Genomic DNA, 15,435 nt, shown 5'->3' with positions numbered 1-15,435 from the left:
CTATAAAAAGTTTGGGGAGCCTGCTGTAAAGCGCAAATGGGAGCTGTTGGATTCGAAGAATTGCAAGCTCTTAATATCACCATAGGTCTTGCGAACCCTGAGAATTAAGCTGTATAACCCAAACTTTCACCAACACAGAGTGGAACCACGAGCAGGGTCTCGTTCTGCAACCGTAGCAGAGATGGACCCGTTCGAAGAATACGCGACCATCCACAAAGGGTATTTCGATTCGTCGGAGCACGACGTGATGAAGTAAAATTGTAATTTATACTGCGATGCTCACAGTCTCACCGGCCAGGAGTGGTCGAAGCCACCGTAGCAATATAAACAATTGACGCCCCCCCCCCCCTCATCGAGGCGCCGTAAAATTATCAAACGTTGCCCTGTCCGCGGCTATAAAATGGTTGGGGAGCACTGCTGTTAAGCACAAGTGCAAGCTTTTGGATTCGAAGAATTGCAAACACGCATTTTCACCACAGGTCCAGCGGAACATGAGAATAAAGCTGTGCAGCCCAATATTGCACCAACACAGAGTGGATCCTCGCGCAGGATCTCGTTCTCCAACCGAAGCAGAGATGGACGCGTTCGAATAATACGCGATCATCCACAAAGGGTATTTCGATTCGTCGGTTGACGACGTGATAAAGAAAAGTTGGAATTTGTTCTGCGAGGTTCACCGTCCCACTGGCGAGACGGGGCCGAAGCCTCCGCAAAAATATAAACAATTAACGTCTCGCCCCTCATCGGGTCGCGGTAAAATTATCAAACGTTGGCCGGTTCGCGACTATAAAAAGTTTGGGGAGCCTGCTGTAAAGAGCAAATGGGAGCTGTTGGATTCGAAGAATTGCAAGCTCTTAATATCACCATAGGTCTTGCGAACCCTGAGAATTAAGCTGTATAACCCAATATTGCACCAACACATAGTGGATCCACGCGCACGATAGCGTTGTCCTATCGAAACAGAGATGGACCCGTTCGAGGAATACGCGACCATCCACAAAGGGTATTTCGATTCGTCGGAGGACGACGTGATGAAGTAAAATTGGAATTTATTCTGCGAGGCTCACCGTCTAACCGGCGAGAAGTGGTCGAAGCCACCGTAACAATATAAACAATTGACGCCCCCCCCCTCCTCATCGAGGCGCCGTAAAATTATCAAACGTTGCCCTGTCCGCGGCTATAAAATGGTTGGGGAGCACTGCTGTTTAGCACAAGAGAAAGCTTTTGGATTCGAAGAATTGCAAGCTCGCATTTTCACCACAGGTCTTGCGGAACTTGAGAATAAAGCTGTGCAGCCCAATATTGCACCAACACAGTGTGGATCCTCGCGCAGGATCTCGTTCTCCAACCGAAGCAGAGATGGACGCGTTAGAATAATACGCGATCATCCACAAAGGGTATTTCGATTCGTCGGTTGACGACGTGATAAAGAAAAGTTGGAATTTGTTCTGCGAGGCTCACCGTCCCACTGGCGAGACGGGGCCGAAGCCTCCGCAAAAATATAAACAATTAACGTCTCGCCCCTCATCGTGGCGCGGTAAAATTATCAAACGTTGACCGGTTCGCGACTATAAAAAGTTTGGGGAGCCTGCTGTAAAGCATAAAGGGGAGCTATTAGATTCGTAGAATTGCAAGCTCTTAATATCACCATAGGTCTTGCGAACCCTGAGAATTAAGCTGGGGAGCCCAATATTGCACCAACACCGAGTGGAACCACGCGCACGATAGCGTTCTCCAATCGAAACAGAGATGGACCCGTTCGAAGAATACGCGACCATCCACAAAGGTTATTTCGATTCGTCGGTTGACGACGTGATAAAGAAAATTTGGAATTTGTTCTGCGAGGCTCACCGTCCCACTGGCGAGACGGGGCCGAAGCCTCCGCAAAAATATAAACAATTAACATCTCGCCCCTCATCGTGGCGCAGTAAAATTATCAAACGTTCACCGGTTCGCGACTATAAAAAGTTTGGGGAGCCTGCTGTAGAGCGCAAATGGGAGCTGTTGGATTCGAAGAATTGCAAGCTCTTAATATCACCATAGGTCTTGCGAACCCTGAGAATTAAGCTGTATAACCCAAACTTTCACCAACACAGAGTGGAACCACGAGCAGGGTCTCGTTCTGCAACCGTAGCAGAGATGGACCCGTTCGAAGAATACGCGACCATCCACAAAGGGTATTTCGATTCGTCGGAGCACGACGTGATGAAGTAAAATTGTAATTTATACTGCGATGCTCACAGTCTCACCGGCCAGGAGTGGTCGAAGCCACCGTAGCAATATAAACAATTGACGCCCCCCCCCCTCATCGAGGCGCCGTAAAATTATCAAACGTTGCCCTGTCCGCGGCTATAAAATGGTTGGGGAGCACTGCTGTTAAGCACAAGTGCAAGGTTTTGGATTCGAAGAATTGCAAACACGCATTTTCACCACAGGTCCAGCGGAACATGAGAATAAAGCTGTGCAGCCCAATATTGCACCAACACAGAGTGGATCCTCGCGCAGGATCTCGTTCTCCAACCGAAGCAGAGATGGACGCGTTCGAATAATACGCGATCATCCACAAAGGGTATTTCGATTCGTCGGTTGACGACGTGATAAAGAAAAGTTGGAATTTGTTCTGCGAGGTTCACCGTCCCACTGGCGAGACGGGGCCGAAGCCTCCGCAAAAATATAAACAATTAACGTCTCGCCCCTCATCGGGTCGCGGTAAAATTATCAAACGTTGGCCGGTTCGCGACTATAAAAAGTTTGGGGAGCCTGCTGTAAAGCACAAATGGGAGCTTTTAGATTCGAAAAATTGCAACCTCTTAATATCACCATAGGTCTTGCGAACCCTGAAAATTAAGCTGTGGAGCTCAATATTGCACCAACACAGAGTGGAACCACGCGCACGATAGCGTTCTCCTATCGAAACAGAGATGGTCCCGTTCAAAGAATACGCGACCATCCACAAAGGGTTTTCGATTAGTCGGAGCACGACGTGATGAAGTAAAATTGGAATTTATTCTGCGAGGCTCACAGTCTCACCGGCAAGGAGTGGTCGAAGCCACCGTAGCAATATAAACAATTAACGCCCCACCCCCCTCATCGAGGCGCCGTAAAATTATCAAACGTTGCCCTGTCCGGGGCTATAAAATGGTTGGGGAGCACTGCTGTTAAGCACAAGTGCAAGCTTTTGGATTCGAAGAATTGCAAGCTCTTAATATCACACCAGGTCTAGCGAAACCTGAGAATAAAGCTGTGCAGCCCAATATTGCACCAACACAGAGTGGATCCACGCGCAGGATCTCGTTCTCCTATCGAAACAGAGATGGTCCCGTTCAAAGAATACGCGACCATCCACAAAGGGTATTTCGATTCGTCGGTGCACGACGTGATGAAGTAAAATTGGAATTTATTCTGCGAGGCTCACAGTCTCACCGGCAAGGAGTGGTCGAAGCCACCGTAGCAATATAAACAATTAACGCCCCACCCCCCTCATCGAGGCGCCGTAAAATTATCAAACGTTGCCCTGTCCGCGGCTATAAAATGGTTGGGGAGCACTGCTGTTAAGCACAAGTGAAAGCTTTTGGATTCGAAGAATTTCAAGTTCGAATTTTCACCACAGGTCTAGCGGAACCTGAGAATAAAGCTGTGCAGCCCAATATTGCACCAACACAGAGTTGATCCACGCGCAGGATCTCGTTCTCCAACCGAAGCTGAGATGGACGCGTTCGAAGAATACGCGGTCATCAACAAAGGGTATTTCGATTCGTCGGAGGACGACGTGATGATGTAAAATTGGAATTTATTCGGCGCGGCTCACCGTCCCACTGGCGAGACGGGGCCGAAGCCTCGGCAAAAATATAAACAATTAACGTCTCGCCCCTCATCGTGGCGCGGTAAAATTATCAAACGTTGACCGGTTCGCGACTATAAAAAGTTTGGGGAGCCTGCTGTAAAGCGCAAATGGGAGCTGTTGGATTCGAAGAATTGCAAGCTCTTAATATCACCATAGGTCTTGCGAACCCTGAGAATTAAGCTGTATAACCCAATATTGCACCAACACATAGTGGATCCACGCGCACGATAGCGTTGTCCTATCGAAACAGAGATGGACCCGTTCGAGGAATACGCGACCATCCACAAAGGGTATTTCGATTCGTCGGAGGACGACGTGATGAAGAAAAGTTGGAATTTGTTCTGCGAGGCTCACCGTCTAACCGGCGAGAAGTGGTCGAAGCCACCGTAACAATATAAACAATTGACGCCCCCCCCCCTCATCGAGGCGCCGTAAAATTATCAAACGTTGCCCTGTCCGCGGCTATAAAATGGTTGGGGAGTACTGCTGTTAAGCACAAGTGAAAGCTTTTGGATTCGAAGAATTGCAAGCTCGCATTTTCACCACAGGTCTTGCGGAACCTGAGAATAAAGCTGTGTAGCCCAATATTGCACCAACACAGAGTGGATCCACGCGCAGGATCTCGTTCTCCAACCGAAGCTGAGATGGACGCGTTCGAAGAATACGCGGCCATCAACAAAGGGTATTTCGATTCGTCGGAGGACGACGTGATGATGTAAAATTGGAATTTATTCGGCGCAGCTCACCGTCCCACTGGCGAGACGGGGCCGAAGCCTCGGCAAAAATATAAACAATTAACGTCTCGCCCCTCATCGTGGCGCGGTAAAATTATCAAACGTTGACCGGTTCGCGACTATAAAAAGTTTGGGGAGCCTGCTGTAAAGCGCAAATGGGAGCTGTTGGATTCGAAGAATTGCAAGCTCTTAATATCACCATAGGTCTTGCGAACCCTGAGAATTAAGCTGTATAACCCAAACTTTCACCAACACAGAGTGGAACCACGAGCAGGGTCTCGTTCTGCAACCGTAGCAGAGATGGACCCGTTCGAAGAATACGCGACCATCCACAAAGGGTATTTCGATTCGTCGGAGCACGACGTGATGAAGTAAAATTGTAATTTATACTGCGATGCTCACAGTCTCACCGGCCAGGAGTGGTCGAAGCCACCGTAGCAATATAAACAATTGACGCCCCCCCCCCTCATCGAGGCGCCGTAAAATTATCAAACGTTGCCCTGTCCGCGGCTATAAAATGGTTGGGGAGCACTGCTGTTAAGCACAAGTGCAAGCTTTTGGATTCGAAGAATTGCAAACACGCATTTTCACCACAGGTCCAGCGGAACATGAGAATAAAGCTGTGCAGCCCAATATTGCACCAACACAGAGTGGATCCTCGCGCAGGATCTCGTTCTCCAACCGAAGCAGAGATGGACGCGTTCGAATAATACGCGATCATCCACAAAGGGTATTTCGATTCGTCGGTTGACGACGTGATAAAGAAAAGTTGGAATTTGTTCTGCGAGGTTCACCGTCCCACTGGCGAGACGGGGCCGAAGCCTCCGCAAAAATATAAACAATTAACGTCTCGCCCCTCATCGGGTCGCGGTAAAATTATCAAACGTTGGCCGGTTCGCGACTATAAAAAGTTTGGGGAGCCTGCTGTAAAGCACAAATGGGAGCTTTTGGATTCGAAAAATTGCAACCTCTTAATATCACCATAGGTCTTGCGAACCCTGAAAATTAAGCTGTGGAGCTCAATATTGCACCAACACAGAGTGGAACCACGCGCACGATAGCGTTCTCCTATCGAAACAGAGATGGTCCCGTTCAAAGAATACGCGACCATCCACAAAGGGTATTTCGATTCGTCGGAGCACGACGTGATGAAGTAAAATTGGAATTTATTCTGCGAGGCTCACAGTCTCACCGGCAAGGAGTGGTCGAAGCCACCGTAGCAATATAAACAATTAACGCCCCACCCCCCTCATCGAGGCGCCGTAAAATTATCAAACGTTGCCCTGTCCGCGGCTATAAAATGGTTGGGGAGCACTGCTGTTAAGCACAAGTGAAAGCTTTTGGATTCGAAGAATTTCAAGCTCGAATTTTCACCACAGGTCTAGCGGAACCTGAGAATAAAGCTGTGCAGCCCAATATTGCACCAACACAGAGTTGATCCACGCGCAGGATCTCGTTCTCCAACCGAAGCTGAGATGGACGCGTTCGAAGAATACGCGGTCATCAACAAAGGGTATTTCGATTCGTCGGAGGACGACGTGATGATGTAAAATTGGAATTTATTCGGCGCGGCTCACCGTCCCACTGGCGAGACAGGGCCGAAGCCTCGGCAAAAATATAAACAATTAACGTCTCGCCCCTCATCGTGGCGCGGTAAAATTATCAAACGTTGACCGGTTCGCGACTATAAAAAGTTTGGGGAGCCTGCTGTAAAGCGCAAATGGGAGCTGTTGGATTCGAAGAATTGCAAGCTCTTAATATCACCATAGGTCTTGCGAACCCTGAGAATTAAGCTGTATAACCCAAACTTTCCCCATCACAGAGTGGAACCACGCGCAGGGTCTCGTTCTGCAACCGTAGCAGAGATGGACCCGTTCGAAGAATACGCGACCATCCACAAAGGTTATTTCGATTCGTCGGAGCATGACGTGATGAAGTAAAATTGGAATTTATTCTGCGAGGATCACCGTCTCACCGGCGAGAAGTGGTCAAAGCCACCGTAACAATGTAAACAATTGACGCCCCCCCCCCCTCATCGAGGCGCCGTAAAATTATCAAACGTTGCCCTGTCCGCGGCTATAAAATGGTTGGGGAGTACTGCTGTTAAGCACAAGTGCAAGCTTTTGAATTCGATGAATTGCAAGCTCGCATTTTCACCACAGGTCTTGCGGAACCTGAGAATAAAGCTGTGCAGCCCAATATTGCACCAACACAGAGTGGAACCACGCGCACGATAGCGTTCTCCTATCGAAACACAGATGGACCCGTTCGAAGAATACGCGACCATCCACAAAGGTTATTTCGATTCGTCGGAGCACGACGTGATGAAGTAAAATTGGAATTTATTCTGCGAGGCTCACCGTCTCACCGGCGAGAAGTGGTCGAAGCCACCGTAACAATATAAACAATTGACGCCCCCCCCCCCTCCTCATCGAGGCGCCGTAAAATTATCAAACGTTGCCCTGTCCGCGGCTATAAAATGGTTGGGGAGCACTGCTGTTTAGCACAAGAGAAAGCTTTTGGATTCGAAGAATTGCAAGCTCGCATTTTCACCACAGGTCTTGCGGAACTTGAGAATAAAGCTGTGCAGCCCAATATTGCACCAACACAGTGTGGATCCTCGCGCAGGATCTCGTTCTCCAACCGAAGCAGAGATGGACGCGTTAGAATAATACGCGATCATCCACAAAGGGCATTTCGATTCGTCGGTTGACGACGTGATAAAGAAAAGTTGGAATTTGTTCTGCGAGGCTCACCGTCCCACTGGCGAGACGGGGCCGAAGCCTCCGCAAAAATATAAACAATTAACGTCTCGCCCCTCATCGTGGCGCGGTAAAATTATCAAACGTTGACCGGTTCGTGACTATAAAAAGTTTGGGGAGCCTGCTGTAAAGCATAAATGGGAGCTATTGGATTCGTAGAATTGCAAGCTCTTAATATCACCATAGGTCTTGCGAACCCTGAGAATTAAGCTGTGGAGCCCAATATTGCACCAACACCGAGTGGAACCACGCGCACGATAGCGTTCTCCAATCGAAACAGAGATGGACCCGTTCGAAGAATACGCGACCATCCACAAAGGTTATTTCGATTCGTCGGTTGACGACGTGATAAAGAAAATTTGGAATTTGTTCTGCGAGGCTCACCGTCCCACTGGCGAGACGGGGCCGAAGCCTCCGCAAAAATATAAACAATTAACGTCTCGCCCCTCATCGTGGCGCAGTAAAATTATCAAACGTTCACCGGTTCGCGACTATAAAAAGTTTGGGGAGCCTGCTGTAGAGCGCAAATGGGAGCTGTTGGATTCGAAGAATTGCAAGCTCTTAATATCACCATAGGTCTTGCGAACCCTGAGAATTAAGCTGTATAACCCAAACTTTCACCAACACAGAGTGGAACCACGAGCAGGGTCTCGTTCTGCAACCGTAGCAGAGATGGACCCGTTCGAAGAATACGCGACCATCCACAAAGGGTATTCGATTCGTCGGAGCACGACGTGATGAAGTAAAATTGTAATTTATACTGCGATGCTCACAGTCTCACCGGCCAGGAGTGGTCGAAGCCACCGTAGCAATATAAACAATTGACGCCCCCCCCCCCCTCATCGAGGCGCCGTAAAATTATCAAACGTTGCCCTGTCCGCGGCTATAAAATGGTTGGGGAGCACTGCTGTTAAGCACAAGTGCAAGCTTTTGGATTCGAAGAATTGCAAACACGCATTTTCACCACAGGTCCAGCGGAACATGAGAATAAAGCTGTGCAGCCCAATATTGCACCAACACAGAGTGGAACCACGCGCACGATAGCGTTCTCCTATCGAAACACAGATGGACCCGTTCGAAGAATACGCGACCATCCACAAAGGTTATTTCGATTCGTCGGAGCACGACGTGATGAAGTAAAATTGGAATTTATACTGCGATGCTCACAGTCTCACCGGCGAGAAGTGGTCGAAGCCACCGTAACAATATAAACAATTGACGCCCCCCCCCCCTCCTCATCGAGGCGCCGTAAAATTATCAAACGTTGCCCTGTCCGCGGCTATAAAATGGTTGGGGAGCACTGCTGTTTAGCACAAGAGAAAGCTTTTGGATTCGAAGAATTGCAAGCTCGCATTTTCACCACAGGTCTTGCGGAACTTGAGAATAAAGCTGTGCAGCCCAATATTGCACCAACACAGTGTGGATCCTCGCGCAGGATCTCGTTCTCCAACCGAAGCAGAGATGGACGCGTTAGAATAATACGCGATCATCCACAAAGGGCATTTCGATTCGTCGGTTGACGACGTGATAAAGAAAAGTTGGAATTTGTTCTGCGAGGCTCACCGTCCCACTGGCGAGACGGGGCCGAAGCCTCCGCAAAAATATAAACAATTAACGTCTCGCCCCTCATCGTGGCGCGGTAAAATTATCAAACGTTGACCGGTTCGTGACTATAAAAAGTTTGGGGAGCCTGCTGTAAAGCATAAATGGGAGCTATTGGATTCGTAGAATTGCAAGCTCTTAATATCACCATAGGTCTTGCGAACCCTGAGAATTAAGCTGTGGAGCCCAATATTGCACCAACACCGAGTGGAACCACGCGCACGATAGCGTTCTCCAATCGAAACAGAGATGGACCCGTTCGAAGAATACGCGACCATCCACAAAGGTTATTTCGATTCGTCGGTTGACGACGTGATAAAGAAAATTTGGAATTTGTTCTGCGAGGCTCACCGTCCCACTGGCGAGACGGGGCCGAAGCCTCCGCAAAAATATAAACAATTAACGTCTCGCCCCTCATCGTGGCGCAGTAAAATTATCAAACGTTCACCGGTTCGCGACTATAAAAAGTTTGGGGAGCCTGCTGTAGAGCGCAAATGGGAGCTGTTGGATTCGAAGAATTGCAAGCTCTTAATATCACCATAGGTCTTGCGAACCCTGAGAATTAAGCTGTATAACCCAAACTTTCACCAACACAGAGTGGAACCACGAGCAGGGTCTCGTTCTGCAACCGTAGCAGAGATGGACCCGTTCGAAGAATACGCGACCATCCACAAAGGGTATTTCGATTCGTCGGAGCACGACGTGATGAAGTAAAATTGTAATTTATACTGCGATGCTCACAGTCTCACCGGCCAGGAGTGGTCGAAGCCACCGTAGCAATATAAACAATTGACGCCCCCCCCCCCCTCATCGAGGCGCCGTAAAATTATCAAACGTTGCCCTGTCCGCGGCTATAAAATGGTTGGGGAGCACTGCTGTTAAGCACAAGTGCAAGCTTTTGGATTCGAAGAATTGGAAACACGCATTTTCACCACAGGTCCAGCGGAACATGAGAATAAAGCTGTGCAGCCCAATATTGCACCAACACAGAGTGGAACCACGCGCACGATAGCGTTCTCCTATCGAAACACAGATGGACCCGTTCGAAGAATACGCGACCATCCACAAAGGTTATTTCGATTCGTCGGAGCACGACGTGATGAAGTAAAATTGGAATTTATTCTGCGAGGCTCACCGTCTCACCGGCGAGAAGTGGTCGAAGCCACCGTAACAATATAAACAATTGACGCCCCCCCCCTCCTCATCGAGGCGCCGTAAAATTATCAAACGTTGCCCTGTCCGCGGCTATAAAATGGTTGGGGAGCACTGCTGTTTAGCACAAGAGAAAGCTTTTGGATTCGAAGAATTGCAAGCTCGCATTTTCACCACAGGTCTTGCGGAACTTGAGAATAAAGCTGTGCAGCCCAATATTGCACCAACACAGTGTGGATCCTCGCGCAGGATCTCGTTCTCCAACCGAAGCAGAGATGGACGCGTTAGAATAATACGCGATCATCCACAAAGGGTATTTCGATTCGTCGGTTGACGACGTGATAAAGAAAAGTTGGAATTTGTTCTGCGAGGCTCACCGTCCCACTGGCGAGACGGGGCCGAAGCCTCCGCAAAAATATAAACAATTAACGTCTCGCCCCTCATCGTGGCGCGGTAAAATTATCAAACGTTGACCGGTTCGTGACTATAAAAAGTTTGGGGAGCCTGCTGTAAAGCATAAATGGGAGCTATTGGATTCGTAGAATTGCAAGCTCTTAATATCACCATAGGTCTTGCGAACCCTGAGAATTAAGCTGTGGAGCCCAATATTGCACCAACACCGAGTGGAACCACGCGCACGATAGCGTTCTCCAATCGAAACAGAGATGGACCCGTTCGAAGAATACGCGACCATCCACAAAGGGTATTTCGATTCGTCGGTTGACGACGTGATAAAGAAAATTTGGAATTTGTTCTGCGAGGCTCACCGTCCCACTGGCGAGACGGGGCCGAAGCCTCCGCAAAAATATAAACAATTAACGTCTCGCCCCTCATCGTGGCGCAGTAAAATTATCAAACGTTCACCGGTTCGCGACTATAAAAAGTTTGGGGAGCCTGCTGTAGAGCGCAAATGGGAGCTGTTGGATTCGAAGAATTGCAAGCTCTTAATATCACCATAGGTCTTGCGAACCCTGAGAATTAAGCTGTATAACCCAAACTTTCACCAACACAGAGTGGAACCACGAGCAGGGTCTCGTTCTGCAACCGTAGCAGAGATGGACCCGTTCGAAGAATACGCGACCATCCACAAAGGGTATTTCGATTCGTCGGAGCACGACGTGATGAAGTAAAATTGTAATTTATACTGCGATGCTCACAGTCTCACCGGCCAGGAGTGGTCGAAGCCACCGTAGCAATATAAACAATTGACGCCCCCCCCCCCTCATCGAGGCGCCGTAAAATTATCAAACGTTGCCCTGTCCGCGGCTATAAAATGGTTGGGGAGCACTGCTGTTAAGCACAAGTGCAAGCTTTTGGATTCGAAGAATTGCAAACACGCATTTTCACCACAGGTCCAGCGGAACATGAGAATAAAGCTGTGCAGCCCAATATTGCACCAACACAGAGTGGAACCACGCGCACGATAGCGTTCTCCTATCGAAACACAGATGGACCCGTTCGAAGAATACGCGACCATCCACAAAGGTTATTTCGATTCGTCGGAGCACGACGTGATGAAGTAAAATTGGAATTTATTCTGCGAGGCTCACCGTCTCACCGGCGAGAAGTGGTCGAAGCCACCGTAACAATATAAACAATTGACGCCCCCCCCCTCCTCATCGAGGCGCCGTAAAATTATCAAACGTTGCCCTGTCCGCGGCTATAAAATGGTTGGGGAGCACTGCTGTTTAGCACAAGAGAAAGCTTTTGGATTCGAAGAATTGCAAGCTCGCATTTTCACCACAGGTCTTGCGGAACTTGAGAATAAAGCTGTGCAGCCCAATATTGCACCAACACAGTGTGGATCCTCGCGCAGGATCTCGTTCTCCAACCGAAGCAGAGATGGACGCGTTAGAATAATACGCGATCATCCACAAAGGGTATTTCGATTCGTCGGTTGACGACGTGATAAAGAAAAGTTGGAATTTGTTCTGCGAGGCTCACCGTCCCACTGGCGAGACGGGGCCGAAGCCTCCGCAAAAATATAAACAATTAACGTCTCGCCCCTCATCGTGGCGCGGTAAAATTATCAAACGTTGACCGGTTCGTGACTATAAAAAGTTTGGGGAGCCTGCTGTAAAGCATAAATGGGAGCTATTGGATTCGTAGAATTGCAAGCTCTTAATATCACCATAGGTCTTGCGAACCCTGAGAATTAAGCTGTGGAGCCCAATATTGCACCAACACCGAGTGGAACCACGCGCACGATAGCGTTCTCCAATCGAAACAGAGATGGACCCGTTCGAAGAATACGCGACCATCCACAAAGGGTATTTCGATTCGTCGGTTGACGACGTGATAAAGAAAATTTGGAATTTGTTCTGCGAGGCTCACCGTCCCACTGGCGAGACGGGGCCGAAGCCTCCGCAAAAATATAAACAATTAACGTCTCGCCCCTCATCGTGGCGCAGTAAAATTATCAAACGTTCACCGGTTCGCGACTATAAAAAGTTTGGGGAGCCTGCTGTAGAGCGCAAATGGGAGCTGTTGGATTCGAAGAATTGCAAGCTCTTAATATCACCATAGGTCTTGCGAACCCTGAGAATTAAGCTGTATAACCCAAACTTTCACCAACACAGAGTGGAACCACGAGCAGGGTCTCGTTCTGCAACCGTAGCAGAGTTGGACCCGTTCGAAGAATACGCGACCATCCACAAAGGGTATTTCGATTCGTCGGAGCACGACGTGATGAAGTAAAATTGTAATTTATACTGCGATGCTCACAGTCTCACCGGCCAGGAGTGGTCGAAGCCACCGTAGCAATATAAACAATTGACGCCCCCCCCCCTCATCGAGGCGCCGTAAAATTATCAAACGTTGCCCTGTCCGCGGCTATAAAATGGTTGGGGAGCACTGCTGTTAAGCACAAGTGCAAGCTTTTGGATTCGAAGAATTGCAAACACGCATTTTCACCACAGGTCCAGCGGAACATGAGAATAAAGCTGTGCAGCCCAATATTGCACCAACACAGAGTGGATCCTCGCGCAGGATCTCGTTCTCCAACCGAAGCAGAGATGGACGCGTTCGAATAATACGCGATCATCCACAAAGGGTATTTCGATTCGTCGGTTGACGACGTGATAAAGAAAAGTTGGAATTTGTTCTGCGAGGTTCACCGTCCCACTGGCGAGACGGGGCCGAAGCCTCCGCAAAAATATAAACAATTAACGTCTCGCCCCTCATCGGGTCGCGGTAAAATTATCAAACGTTGGCCGGTTCGCGACTATAAAAAGTTTGGGGAGCCTGCTGTAAAGCACAAATGGGAGCTTTTAGATTCGAAAAATTGCAACCTCTTAATATCACCATAGGTCTTGCGAACCCTGAAAATTAAGCTGTGGAGCTCAATATTGCACCAACACAGAGTGGAACCACGCGCACGATAGCGTTCTCCTATCGAAACAGAGATGGTCCCGTTCAAAGAATACGTGACCATCCACAAAGGGTATTTCGATTCGTCGGAGCACGACGTGATGAAGTAAAATTGGAATTTATTCTGCGAGGCTCACAGTCTCACCGGCAAGGAGTGGTCGAAGCCACCGTAGCAATATAAACAATTAACGCCACACCCCCCTCATCGAGGCGCCGTAAAATTATCAAACGTTGCCCTGTCCGGGGCTATAAAATGGTTGGGGAGCACTGCTGTTAAGCACAAGTGCAAGCTTTGGGATTCGAAGAATTGCAAGCTCTTAATATCACACCAGGTCTAGCGAAACCTGAGAATAAAGCTGTGCAGCCCAATATTGCACCAACACAGAGTGGATCCACGCGCAGGATCTCGTTCTCCTATCGAAACAGAGATGGTCCCGTTCAAAGAATACGCGACCATCCACAAAGGGTATTTCGATTCGTCGGAGCACGACGTGATGAAGTAAAATTGGAATTTATTCTGCGAGGCTCACAGTCTCACCGGCAAGGAGTGGTCGAAGCCACCGTAGCAATATAAACAATTAACGCCCCACCCCCCTCATCGAGGCGCCGTAAAATTATCAAACGTTGCCCTGTCCGCGGCTATAAAATGGTTGGGGAGCACTGCTGTTAAGCACAAGTGAAAGCTTTTGGATTCGAAGAATTTCAAGTTCGAATTTTCACCACAGGTCTAGCGGAACCTGAGAATAAAGCTGTGCAGCCCAATATTGCACCAACACAGAGTTGATCCACGCGCAGGATCTCGTTCTCCAACCGAAGCTGAGATGGACGCGTTCGAAGAATACGCGGTCATCAACAAAGGGTATTTCGATTCGTCGGAGGACGACGTGATGATGTAAAATTGGAATTTATTCGGCGCGGCTCACCGTCCCACTGGCGAGACGGGGCCGAAGCCTCGGCAAAAATATAAACAATTAACGTCTCGCCCCTCATCGTGGCGCGGTAAAATTATCAAACGTTGACCGGTTCGCGACTATAAAAAGTTTGGGGAGCCTGCTGTAAAGCGCAAATGGGAGCTGTTGGATTCGAAGAATTGCAAGCTCTTAATATCACCATAGGTCTTGCGAACCCTGAGAATTAAACTGTATAACCCAATATTGCACCAACACATAGTGGATCCACGCGCACGATAGCGTTGTCCTATCGAAACAGAGATGGACCCGTTCGAAGAATACGCGACCATCCACAAAGGGTATTTCGATTCGTCGGAGGACGACGTGATGAAGTAAAATTGGAATTTATTCTGCGAGGATCACCGTCTAACCGGCGAGAAGTGGTCAAAGCCACCGTAACAATGTAAACAATTGACGCCCCCCCCCCCTCATCGAAGCGCCGTAAAATTATCAAACGTTGCCCTGTCCGCGGCTATAAAATGGTTGGGGAGTACTGCTGTTAAGCACAAGTGCAAGCTTTTGAATTCGATGAATTGCAAGCTCGCATTTTCACCACAGGTCTTGCAGAACCTGAGAATAAAGCTGTGCAGCCCAATATTGCACCAACACAGAGTGGAACCACGCGCACGATAGCGTTCTCCTATCGAAACACAGATGGACCCGTTCGAAGAATACGCGACCATCCACAAAGGTTATTTCGATTCGTCGGAGCACGACGTGATGAAGTAAAATTGGAATTTATTCTGCGAGGCTCACCGTCTCACCGGCGAGAAGTGGTCGAAGCCACCGTAACAATATAAACAATTGACGCCCCCCCCCCTCCTCATCGAGGCGCCGTAAAATTATCAAACGTTGCCCTGTCCGCGGCTATAAAATGGTTGGGGAGCACTGCTGTTTAGCACAAGAGAAAGCTTTTGGATTCGAAGAATTGCAAGCTCGCATTTTCACCACAGGTCTTGCGGAACTTGAGAATAAAGCTGTGCAGCCCAATATTGCACCAACACAGTGTGGATCCTCCCGCA

Source organism: Lasioglossum baleicum, unplaced genomic scaffold (assembly GCF_051020765.1).
Source record: "Lasioglossum baleicum unplaced genomic scaffold, iyLasBale1 scaffold0028, whole genome shotgun sequence".
Classification (NCBI taxonomy): domain Eukaryota; kingdom Metazoa; phylum Arthropoda; class Insecta; order Hymenoptera; family Halictidae; genus Lasioglossum; species Lasioglossum baleicum.
Note: the sequence above shows the minus strand (reverse complement) of the source record.